The sequence below is a fragment of the Bos grunniens genome, chromosome 26, assembly GCF_055505025.1.
Source record: "Bos grunniens cultivar Pamir isolate PY7600 chromosome 26, Bosgru_T2T1.0, whole genome shotgun sequence".
In the NCBI taxonomy this organism is placed as follows: domain Eukaryota; kingdom Metazoa; phylum Chordata; class Mammalia; order Artiodactyla; family Bovidae; genus Bos; species Bos grunniens.
Window position 1 is genome coordinate 16479042 of NC_141190.1, and position 12578 is coordinate 16491619.

At 40.9% G+C, this 12578-nt stretch overlaps 1 long non-coding RNA gene across 13 annotated transcripts in view; it reads right to left on the bottom strand.

The window, feature by feature from the left end:
- Positions 1-10967, bottom strand: part of LOC147344090 (uncharacterized) — a 37004-nt gene extending 26037 nt beyond the window's left edge. For 9 of the 13 annotated variants that reach the window (XR_015155720.1, XR_015155717.1, XR_015155710.1 and 6 more), the window contains exon 1: positions 10432-10967. This is a non-coding gene — a long non-coding RNA (uncharacterized LOC147344090). The remainder of the gene's footprint in view (positions 1-10431) is intronic. The other 4 variants (XR_015155713.1, XR_015155711.1, XR_015155709.1 and 1 more) reach the window with 2 other exon arrangements.
- Between the last annotated feature and the right edge of the window lie 1611 nt (positions 10968-12578).

Below are 12578 nucleotides of genomic sequence, written 5' to 3' on the forward strand. Positions count from 1 at the left end.
GATAATATACATATTTAAATCCTATTCTCTCAAATCATCCCACCCTCGCCTTCTCCCACAGAGTCCAAAAGACTCTTCTTTACACTGTGTCTCTCATGCTGTCTCGCATATAGGGTCATTGTTAGCATTGTTCTAAATTCCATATATATGCATTAATATACTATATTGATGTTTTTCTTTCTGACTTACTTCCCTCTGTATAATAGGTTTCAGTTTCATCCACCTCATTAGACCTGATTCAAATGCCTTCTTTTAATAGCTGAGTAATATTCCATTGTGTATATGTACCACAGCTTTGTTATCCATTTACTTGCCAGTGGACATCTAGGCTGCTTCCATGTCCTGGCTATTATAAACAGTGCTGTGATGAACATTGGGGTACACGTGTCTCTTTCAATTCTGGTTTCCTCAGTGTGTATGCCCAGCAGTGGGATTTCTGGGTCATATAGCAGTTCTATTTCCAGTTTTTTTGTGGAATCTCCACACTGTTCTCCATAGTGGCTGTACTAGTTTGCATTCCCACCAACAGTGTAAGAAGGTTCCATTTTCTCCACATCCTCTCCAGCATTTACTGTTTGTAGGCTTTTTGATAGCAGCCATTATGACCAGCGTGAGATGGTACCTCATTGTGGTTTTGATTTGCATTTCTCTGATAATGAGTGATGTTGAGCATCTTTTCATGTGTTTGTTAGCCATCTGTATGTCTTCTTTGGAGAAATGTTTGTTTAGTTCTTTGGCCTATTTTTTGATTGGGTCATTTATTTTTCTGGAATTCAGCTGCAGGACTTCTTTGTATATTTTTGAGATTAATCCCTTGTCACTTGCTTTGTTTGCTATTATTTTCTCCCATTCTGAAGGCTGTCTTTTCACTTTGCTTATACTTTCCTTCGTTGTGCAAAAGCTTTTAAGTTTAATTAGGTCCCATTTGTTTATTTTTGCTTTTATTTCCAATATTCTGGGAAGTGGGTCATAGAGGATCTTGCTTGTGATTTATGTCAGAGAGTGTTTTGCCTATGTTTTCCTCTAGGTGTTTTATAGTTTCTGGTTTTACATTTAGATCTTTAATCCATTTTGAGTTTATTTTTGTGTGTGGTGTTAAAAAGTGTTCTAGTTGCATTCTTTTATAAGTGGTTGATCAGTTTTCCCAGCACCACTTGTTAAAGAGATTTTCTTTTCTCCATTATATATTCTTGCCTCCTTTGTCAAAGATAAGGTGTCCATAGGTGCATGGATTTATCTCTTATTATTTTATTTTGTTCCATTGATCTATATTTCTGTCTTTGTGCCAGTACCATGCTGTCTTGATGACTGTAGCTTTGTAGTATAGTCTGAAGTCAGGCAGGTTGATTCCTCCTGTTCCATTCTTCTTTCTTAAGATTGCTTTGGCTATTCGAGGTTTTTTTGTATTTCCATACAAATTGTGAAATTATTTGTTCTAGTTCTCTGAAAAATACCTTTGGTAGCTTGATAGGGATTGCGTCAAATGTATAGATTGCTTGGGGTAGCATACTCATTTTCATTATACTGATTCTTCCACTCCATGAACACAGTATATTTCTCCATCTATTTGCGTCATCTTTGATTTCTTTCATTAGTGCTTTATAGTTTTGTATATATAGGTCTTTAGTTTCTTTAGGTAGATATATTCCTAAGTATTTTATTCTTTTCATTGCAATGGTGAATGGAATTGTTTCCTTAAGTTCTCTTTCTGTTTTCTCATTTTTGGTGTATAGGAATGCAAGGGATTTCTGTGTGTTAAGTTTATATCCTGCAATTTTACTATCTTCATTGATTAGCTCTAGTAATTTTTTGGTGGCATATTTAGGGTTTTCTATGTAGAGGATCATGTCATCTGCAAACAGTGAGCATTTTACTTCTTCTTTTCCAATCTAGATTCCTTTTATTTCTTTTTCTGCTCTGATTCCTGTGGCCAAAACTATGTTGAATAGTAGTGTTGAGAGTGGGAACCCTTGTCCTTTTCCTGACTTTAGGGCTTCGAAGTGCTTTCAATTTTTCACCATTGAGGATAATGTTTGCTGTGGGTTTGTCATATATAGCTTTTATTATGTTGAGGTATGTTCCTTCTCTTCCTGCTTTCTGGAGAGTTTCTATCATAAATGGATGTTGAATTTTGTCAAAGGCTTTCTCTGCATCTATTGATATAATCATATGGTTTTTATCTTTCAAATTTTAATGTGGTGTATCACATTGATTGATTTGTGGATATTGAAGAATCCTTGTATTCACGGGATAAAGCTCACTTGGTCATGATGTATGATCTTTTCAATATGTTGTTCAATTTTGTTTGCTAGAATTTTGCTAAGGATTTTTCCACCTGAGTTCATCAGTGATATTGGCCTGTAGTTTTCTTTTTTTGTGGCATCTTTGTCAGGTTTTGGTATTAGGGTGATGGTGGCCTCATAGAATGAGTTTGGAAGTTTACCTTCTTCTGCAATTTTCTGGAAGTGTTTGAGTAGGATTGGTGTCAGCTCTTCTCTAAATTTTTGGTAGAATTCTTCTGTGAAGCCATCTGGTCCTGGGCTTTTGTTTGCTGGAAGACTGTTGATTACAATTTCAATTTCCATGCTTGTGATGGATCTGTTAAGATTTTCTATTTCTTCCTGGTTCAGTTTCGTAAAGTTATACTTTTCTAAGATTTTTTCCATTTCTTCCAAGTTGTCCATTTTATTGGCATATGGTTGCTGATAGTAGTGTTTTATGATCCTTTGTATTTCTGTGTTGTCTGTTGCAATTTCTCCGTTTTCATTTCTAATTTTGTTGATTTGATTCTTCTCCCTTTTTTTCTTGATGAGTCTGGCTAATGGATTGTCAATTTTATTTATCTTTTCAAAGAACCACCTTTTAGCTTTGTTGATTTTTGCTATGGTCTCATTTTTTCTTTTGCATTTATTTCTGTCCTAATTTTTATGATTTATTTCCTTCTGCTAACCTTGGAGTTCTTCATTTCTTCCTTTTCTAGTTGCTTTAGTTGTAGAATTAGGTTATTTATTTGACTTTTTTATTGTTTCTTGAGGTAAGCGTGTATTGAGTGAACCTTCGATATAGGACAGAAATAGTATGGACCTAACAGAAGCAGAAGATATTAAGAAGAGATGGCAAGAATACACAGAAGAACTGTACAAAAAAGATCTTCACGACCCAGATAATCACGATGGTGTGATCACTCATCTAGAGCCAGACATCCTGGAATGTGAAGTCAAGTGGGCCTTAGAAAGCATCACTACAAACAAAGCTAGTGGAGGTGATGGAATTCCAGTGGAGCTATTCCAAATCCTGAAAGATGATGCTGTGAAAGTGCTGCACTCAATATGCCAGCACATTTGGAAAACTCAGCAGTGGTCACAGGACTGGAAAAGGTCAGTTTTCATTCCAATCCCAAAGAAAGGCAATGCTAAGGAATGCTCAAACTACCGCACAATTGCACTCATCTCACAGGCTAGTAAAGTAATGCTCAAAATTCTCCAAGCCAGGCTTCAGCAATATGTGAACCGTGAACTTCCAGATGTTCAAGCTGGTTTTAGAAAAGGCAGAGGAACCAGAGATCAAATTGCCAACATCCGCTGGATCATCAAAAAAGCAAGAGAGCTACAGAAAAACATCTATTTCTGCTTTATTGACTATGCCAAAGCCTTTGACTGTGTGGATCACAATAAACTCTGGAAAATTCTGAAAGAGATGGGAATACCAGACCACCTGACCTGCCTCTTGAGAAATTTTTATGCAGGTCAGGAAGCAACAGTTAGAACTGGACATGGAACAATAGACTGGTTCCAAATAGGAAAAGGAGTTCGTCAAGGCTGTATATTGTCACCCTGCTTATTTAACTTATATGCAGAGTACATCATGAGAAACGCTGGGCTGGAAGAAGCACAAGCTGGAATCACGATTGCCGGGAGAAATATCAATAACCTCAGATATGCAGATGACACCACCCTTATGGCAGAAAGTGAAGAGGAACTCAAAAGCCTCTTGATGAAAGTGAAAGTGGAGAGTGAAAAAGTTGGCTTAAAGCTCAACATTCAGAAAACTAAGATCATGGCATCCAGTCCCACCACTTCATGGGAAATAGATGGGGAAACAGTGGAAACAGTGTCAGATTTTATTTTTCTGGGCTCCAGAATGACTACAGATGATGACTGCAGCCATAAAATTAAAAGACGCTTACTCCTTGGAAGGAAAGTTATGACCAACCTAGATAGCATATTGAAAAGCAGAGACATTACTTTGCCAACAAAGGTTCGTCTAGTCAAGGCTATGGTTTTTCCTATGGTCATGTATGAATGTGAGAGTTGGACTGTGAAGAAGGCTGAGAACCGAAGAACTGATGCTTTTGAACTGTGGTGTTGGAGAAGATTCTTGAGAGTCCCTTGGACTGCAAGGAGATCCAACCAGTCCATTCTGAAGGAGATCAGCCCTGGGGTTTCTTTGCAAGGAATGATGCTAAAGCTGAAACTCCAGTACTTTGGCCACCTCATGAGAAGAGTTGACTCATTGGAAAAGACCCTGACGCTGGGAGGTATTGGAGGCAGGAGGAGAAGGGGACGACAGAGGATGAGATGGCTGGATGGCATCACTGACTCGATGGACGTGAGTCTGAGTGAACTCCGAGAGTTGGTGGTGGATAGGGAGGCTTGGCGTGCTGCGATTCACGGGGTCGCAAGGGTCAGACACGACTGAGTGACTGATCTGATCTGATCTGATCCTCTTAGCACTGTTTTTACTGAATCCCTTAGGTTTGGGGTTGCTGTGTTTTCATTTTCATTCATTTCTATGTATATTTTGATTTCTTCTGTGATTTGTTGGTTATCCAGAAGTGCATTGTTAAGCCTCCATATGTTTGTATTTTTAATAGTTTCTTTTCCTGTAGTTGACATCTTATCTTACCGCATTGTGATCAGAAAAGATGCTTGGAATGATTTGATTTTTTTTTTTTTAATTTACCAAGGCTAATTTTATGGCTCAGGATGTGATCTATCCTGGAGACGGTTCCATGTGCACTTGAGAAAATGGTGAAATTCATTGTTTTAGGGTGAAATGTCCTATACATATCAGTTAGTTCTAACTGGTCCATTGTATCATTTAAAGTTTGTGTTTCCTTGCTAATTTTCTGTTTAGTTGATCTATCCATAGGTGTGAGTGGAGTAGTAAAGTCTCCCACTATTATTGTGTTACTGTTAATTTCCCCTTTCGTACCTGTTACCATTTGCTTACATATTGTGGTGCTCCTATGTTGGGTGCATATATATTTATAATTGTTATATCTTTTTCTTTGATTGATCTTTTAATCATTATGTAGTGTCCTTCTTTGTCCCTTTTCACAGCCTTTGTTTTAAAGTCTATTTTATCTGATATGACTATTGCTACTCCTGCTTTATTTCGGTCTCCATTTGCATGAAATATCTTTTTCCAGCTCTTCACTTTCAGTCAGTATGTATCCCTTGTTTTGAAGTGGGTCTCTTGTATACAGCATATATAGGGGTCTTGTTTTTGTACCCAATCAGCCAGTCTTTGTCTTTTGGTTGAGACATTCAACCCATTTACATTTAAGGTAATTATTGATAAGTATGATCCCACTGGTCATAGCAAACACCCTCTTCCAACAACACAAGAGAAGACTCTACACAAGGACATCACCAGATGGTCAACACTGATATCAGAATGATTATATTCTTTGCTGCCAAAGATGAAGAAGCTCTATACAGTCAGCAAAAACAAGACTGGGAGCTGACTGTGGCTCAGATCATGAACTCCTTATTGCCAAATTCAGACTTAAATTGAAGAAAGTAGGGAAAATACTAGACCATTCAGGTATGACCTAAATCAAATCCCTTATGATTATACAGTGGAAGTGAGAAATACATTTAAGGGACTAGATCTGATAGACAGAGTGCCTGATGAACTATGGACGGAGGTTCATGACACTGTACAGGAGACAGGGATCAAGACCACCCCAATGGAAAATAAATGCAAAAAAGCAAAATGGCTGTCTGGGGAGGCATTACAAATAGCTGTGAAAAGAAGAGAAGTGAAAAGCAAAGGAGAAATGGAAAGATATTCCCATTTGAATGCAGAGTTCCAAAGAATAGCAAGGAGACATAAGAAAGCCTTCCTTGGTGATCAGTGCAGAGACATAGAGGAAAACAACAGAAGGGGAAAGACTAGAGATCTCTTCAAGAAAATTAGAGATACCAAGGGAACATTTCATGCAAAGATGGGCTTGATAAAGGACAGAAATGCTATGGACCTAATGGAAGCAGAAAATATTAAGAAGAGGTGGCAAGAATACACAGAAGAACTGTACAAAATAGATCTTCATGACCAAGATAATCACGATGGTGTGATCACTCACCTAGAGCCAGACACCCTGGAGTGTGAACTTAAGTGGGCCTTAGAAAGTGTCAGTATGAACAAAGCTAGTGGAGGTGATGGAATTCCAGTGGAGCTATTTCAAATCCTGAGAGATGATGCTGTGAAAGTGCTGCACTCAATATGCCAGCACATTTGGAAGACTCAGCAGTGGCCACAGGACTGGAAAAGGTCAGTTTGCATTCCAATCCCAAAGAAAGGCAATGCCAAAGAATGCTCAAACTATCACACAACTGCCCTCATCTCACAGGCTAGTAAAGTAATGCTCAAAATTCTCCAAGCCAGGCTTCAGCAATATGTGAACCGTGAACTTCCTGATGTTCAAGCTGGTTTTAGAAAAGGCAGAGGAACCAGAGATCAAATTGCCAACATTTGCTGGATCATCGAAAAAGCAAGAGAGTTCCAGAAAAAACATCTATTTCTGCTTTATTGGCTATGCAAACGCCTTTGACTGTGTGGATCACAAGAAACTGTGGAAAATTCTGAAAGAGATGGGAATACCAGACCACGTGACCTGGTTCTTGAGAAACCTATATGCAGGTCAGGAAGCAACAGTTAGAACTGGACATGGAACAACAGACTGGTTCCAAATAGGAAAAGGAGTACATCAAGGCTGTATATTGTCACCCTGCTTATTTAACTTATATGCAGAGTACATCATGAGAAATGCTGGGCTGGAAGAAGCACAAGCTGGACTCATGATTGCCGGGAGAAATATCAATAACCTCAGATATGCAGATGACACCACCCTTATGGCAGAAAGTGAAGAGGAACTCAAAAGCCTCTTGATGAAAGTGAAAGAGGAGAGTGAAAATGTCTTAAAGCTCAACATTCAGAAAATGAAGATCATGGCATCTGGTCCCATAACTTCATGGGAAATGAATGGGGTAACAGTGTCAGACTTTATTTTTGGGGGCTCCAAAATCACTGCAGATGGTGACTGCAGCCATGAAATTAAAAGATGCTTACTCCTTGGAAGGAAGGTTATGACCAACCTAGACAGCATATTGAAAAGGAGAAACGTTACTTTGCTAAGAAAGGTCAGTCTAGTGAAGGCTATGGTTTTTCCTGTGATCATGTATGGATGTGAGAGTTGGACTGTGAAGAAAGCTAGGCCCCAAAGAATTGATGCTTTTTAACTGTGGTGTTGGAGAAGACTCTTGAGAGTCCCTTGGACTGCAAGGAGGTACAACCAGTCTATTCTGAAGAAGATCAGCCCTGGGGTTTCTTTGCAAATAATGATGCTAAAGCTGAAACTCCAGTACTTTGGCCACCCCATGCGAAGAGTTGACTCATTGGAAAAGACTCTGATGTTGGGAGGTATTGGGGGCAGGAGGAGAAGGGGATGACAGAGGATTAGATGGCTGGATGGCATCACTGAATGGATGGACGTGAGTCTGAGTGAACTCCGGGAGTTGGTGATGGACAGGGAGGCCTGGCGTGCTGTGATTCATGGGGTCGCAAAGAGTCCGACACGACTGAGCGACTTAACTGAACTGATGATCCCATTGCCCTCACTTTGTTGTTTGGGGTTCGAGTTTATACACCTTTTCTCTGTTTCCTGTCTAGAGAAGATCCTTTAGCATTTGTTGAAGAGCTGGTTTGGTGGTGCTGAATTCTCTCAGCTTTTGCTTGTCTGTAATGCTTTTTATTTCTCCTTCATATTTGAATGAGATCCTTGCTGGGTACAGTAATCTGGGCTGTAGGTTTTTCTCTTTCATCACTTTAAGTACATCTGCTATTCCCTCCTGGTCTGAAGAGTTTCTATTGAAAGATCAGCTGTTATCCTTATGGGAATGCCCTTGTGTGTTATTTGTTGCTTTTCCCTTGTTGCTTTTAATATTTGATCTTCATGTTTGATCTTTGTTAATTTGATTAATATGTGTCTTGGGTTGTTTCACCTTTGATTTATCCTGTTTGGGACTCTCTGGGTTTCTTGGTGTTGTGTGGCCATTTCATTTCCCATTTTAGGGAAGTTTTCAACTATTATCTCCTCAAGTATTTTTTCATGGCCTTTCTTTTTGTCTTCTTCTTCTGGGACTCCTGATTCGAATGTTTGGGTGTTTGACATTGTCTCAGAGGTCTCTAAGTTTGTCTTCATCTCTTTTAATTCTTTTTTCTTTTTTCCTCTCTGTTTCATTTATTTCCACCATTCTATCTTCCGCCTCACTTATCCTATCTTCTGCCTCAGTTATTCTACTGTTGGTTCTCTCCAGAGTGCTTTTGATCTCAGTTATTGCATTATTCATTATTGATTGACTCTTTTTTATGTCTTCTAGTTCCTTGCTAAACATTTCTTGCATCTTCTCAATCCTTGTCTCCAGACTATTTACTTGTAACTCCATTTTGTTTTCAAGATTTTGGATCATTTTTACTATCATTATTCTGAATTCTTTTCCAGGTAAACTCCCTATCTCCTCCTCTTTTGTTTGGCTTAGTGGGCATTTATCATGTTCCTTTACCTGCTGAATATTTCTCTGCCTTTTCATCTTGTTTAGATTGCTGTGTTTGGGGTGGCCTTTCTGTATGCTGGAAGTTTGTGGTTGCTCTTTATTGTGGAAGTTGCTCCCTGTGGACGTGGTTGGACAAGTGGCTTTTCAGGGTTTCCTGGTTAGGGAAGTTTGCATCAGTGTTATGGTGGGCAGAGCTGGATCTCTTCTCTCTGGAGTGCAATGAAGTGCCCAGTAGTGAGTTCTGAGGTGTCTATGGGTTTGGTGTGACTTTTGGCCACCTGTATTTTAATGCTCTGGGTTATGTTCCTGCATTGCTGGGGAATTAGTTTGGTATGTCTTGCTCTAGAACTTGTTGGCTCTTGGGTGGAGCTTGATTTCAATGTAGGTATGGAGCCTTTTGGAGAAGGTGGTGTCACCCCACTCCAGTACTCTTGCCTGGAAAATCCCATGGACAGAGGAGCCTGGTGGGCTGCAGTCCATGGGGTCGCTAAGAGTCGGAGATGACTGAGCGACTTCACTTTCACTTTTCACTTCCATGCATTGGAGAAGGAAATGGCAACCCACTCCAGTGTTCTTGCCTGGAGAATCCCAGGGACGGAGGAGCCTGGTGGGCTGCCGTCTATGGGGTCGCACAGAGTCAGACACGACTGAATCGACTTAGCAGCAGTAGCAGCAGCATGGAGCCTTTTGGAAGGGCTCCTATCGATTAATGTTCCCTGGAGTCAGGAGTTTTCTGGTGTTCCCAAGTTTTGTGTTTAAGCCTCCTGCCTCTAGCTTTCAGTCTTATTCTTACAGTAACCTCAAGACTTCTCCATCCATATAGCACAGATTATAAAACATCTCGGTTAATGATGAAAAGATTCTCTATAGTGAGGGACACCCAGAAAATTTCACAGAGTTACATGGAGAAGAAAAGAGGGAGGAGGGAGATAGACGTGATCAGAAGGAGAAGAGGGGGAGTCTTCTCTTCTAGATTGCTAGGGAGCAATCTAGCCAGTAATCAATTCCCTATGTGCTCTCCACAGTCTGGAACACTCACAGAGGTTCACGGAGTTACATAGAGACTAGAAAAGCGAGGAGGTAGATAGTGGTGACCAGAAGGAGAAGACTGGTAGTCAAAAGGGGAGAGACCAATCTAGCCAGTAATCAGTTCCCTAAGTATTCTCCACAGCCCCAAACACCCAGAGAGATTCACAGAGTTAAGTAGAGAAGAGAAGTGGGAGGAAGGAGATAGAGGTGACCTGGGAGAAAAAGTAGAGTCAAAAGGGGAGAGAGCAATCAAGCCAGTAATCACACCCTTAAGTAAAAATGGGTACTGAAGATTAGATTTTTAAAGGTACAAAATTGATAACAAATACCCAAAAGCAAAGATTAAAAATCTGTAGTAGAGGTTAGACTCTCAAAAGTACAATATTAAAAATACAAAACAAAATCAATCACAAAAATTATTATATATAAATGTGAAACTTGCTTTAAAAATAGGGTCTTTTTTTTTTTTTTTGCAAGGTAATAGTAAGTTATAAAGATGAAAATTAAAGGAACAAAAAAGAACCTAAAAATAAAAAAATTAAAAAATGATAACAAAACATACCTGTGAATTTCTCTGGGGCTGTTGAGGGCAGTATGAGGTCAGTTCAGTTTCAGATGGCTCCTTGTTCCAGCTTATATTTCTTCTCAAGGTCTATAGGCCCCTTCCAATGCTTGCTGCTGCTGCTAAGTTGCTTCAGTCATGTCCAACTCTGTGCGACCCCATAGATGGCAGCCCACAGACTCTGCTGCTCCTGGGATTCTCCAGGCAAGAACACTGGAGTGGGTTGCCATTTCCTTCTCCAATGCATGAAAGTGAAAAGTGAAAGTGAAGTCGCTGAGTCGTGTCCGACTCCTAGCAACCCCATGGACTGCAGCCCACCAGGCTCCTCCGTCCATGGAATTTTCCAGGCAAGAGTACTGGAGTGGGGTGCCATCGCCTTCTCCCGCTTCCAATGCTTAGTCAATGCTGACTACACTGCTTTAATCTGTTGCACCTGTCACTTCCAGAGCGGTTCCCTCTTTATTTTGGCTTTCTCTGTTTGCCGGTCTCTACAGTGCACAATTTCCGCTCTGACACAAGGGGGCGCAGAGGTCACTTATTTAGCCTCACTTGTTCAGTTGTGATGTGGGGAGGGAGGAACACTGCAAACAAATATCACTGGCATGTGTGGGCAGTGCTTGCAGTGTATGAACCACACTAGGTTTGCCCAGCTCTCGGGGTGTGTGCTTTCTTGGTCTACACTGCTCAGGCTCCAGGTTGCTCTGCAGGGGAACTATCCAAAGCGGGCCCTGGGATTCATGCACTTCCCTGGTCTAAGCTGCTCAGGTCCAGGTTCTTGGGTACTCTACAGGACACAGACTTGGTTGGGCCTGCGTTTTGTGCCCTTCCCAGATCAGAGCCGCTCAGGTGACGTTTGCTTGGCAAACACACTGTCCCAAGTGGGCTGTGCATCTTAATCACCTCCCTAGTCCCGGCCACTTGGTATCCTGGGTGCACCGCAAGGGCACCGTCCCAGGTGTCCTGTGTGTCTCCTCTGGTGAGCTGATCTCAGGGTGCGACCCTCCTGGCAGGTGTCAACCGTCCAGGATCCCAGTAAGACTTGGTTAGCGACTGGGAGCCTGCTCACAGTTTGGTGGCTCACAGTTGGGCGTCTCTGGGGCTGAGATTGCCCCTCGCCTTCTGGCTCTGGCTGGCTCTGGCTGTTGCTGGTGGGGGGATGGGCTGATCCATAGCCCACTAGCTCTCCTTTGGTATTCACTCAAGTCCTTTGTTATGTGAGCAGGCCAGGCTGTGTGTGCCTTAGGTTAGAGCTTTTCGTGGTAAGTTCTCTCTCTGTCTTTTTCCCTCTCTCTGGCTATCCGTGAGTTTGGGTTGCTATCTCACGTTAGCTCCCTCAGATTGTCCTCAGGGCATTCAGGCCCAGTTTTACCCTAAGCATGCAACCCTCGCCTTCCTGTTCAGCCTCGCTTGCTGGTGGTGGATGTGAGTGTCTGGGCTACTTTTCTGCTGGGAGTTGTGGTTAGGCATGTATTCTGTGGGTTTTTTTTTTTTTTCCTCCTGGTTATGTTGCCCTCTAAGATTTCAAAACTCCCCACAGACCTGCTGGTGAGAGGGTTTCCTGGTGTTTGCAAACTTCTCCTCCTTCATGACTCCCTCCCCAGGATGGGTCTCTGTCCCTAATTCTTTTGTCTATCTTTTTGTCTTTTATATTTCGTCCTACCTTCTTTCAAAGAGAATGGGCTGCCTTTCTGGATGCCTGGTGTTCTCTGCCAGCGTTCAGAAGTTGTTTTGTGGAATTTGCTCAGCATTCAGATGCTCTTTTGATGAATTTGTGGAGGAGAAAGTGGTCTCCCTGTCCTATTCCTCTGCCATCTTAGGACCCTCCCAATCCCCTCATTTTAGGAGTTTTATGGTCATATTTATATCTTTAATCCATTTTGAGTTTATTCTTGTATGTTTTCTCATGATATAATGGAAGGTAACATAACAACTTTTTTGTTATTTTTAATTGATTTAATAGAATAGTCTATTTGAAAATATAGCAATAATGTATTTTGTGAAATTATCTTAGGAAAAGTGAGATAAATGAAAAAAATGATACAAGTAAGGGGAGAGAAGTCTTAGACATATTCTGTTACAAGGTGTTTGTACTTGCTATAAAACATTATTAAATTATTTTAAAGTGGACTTGGACATGGACTGTAGCC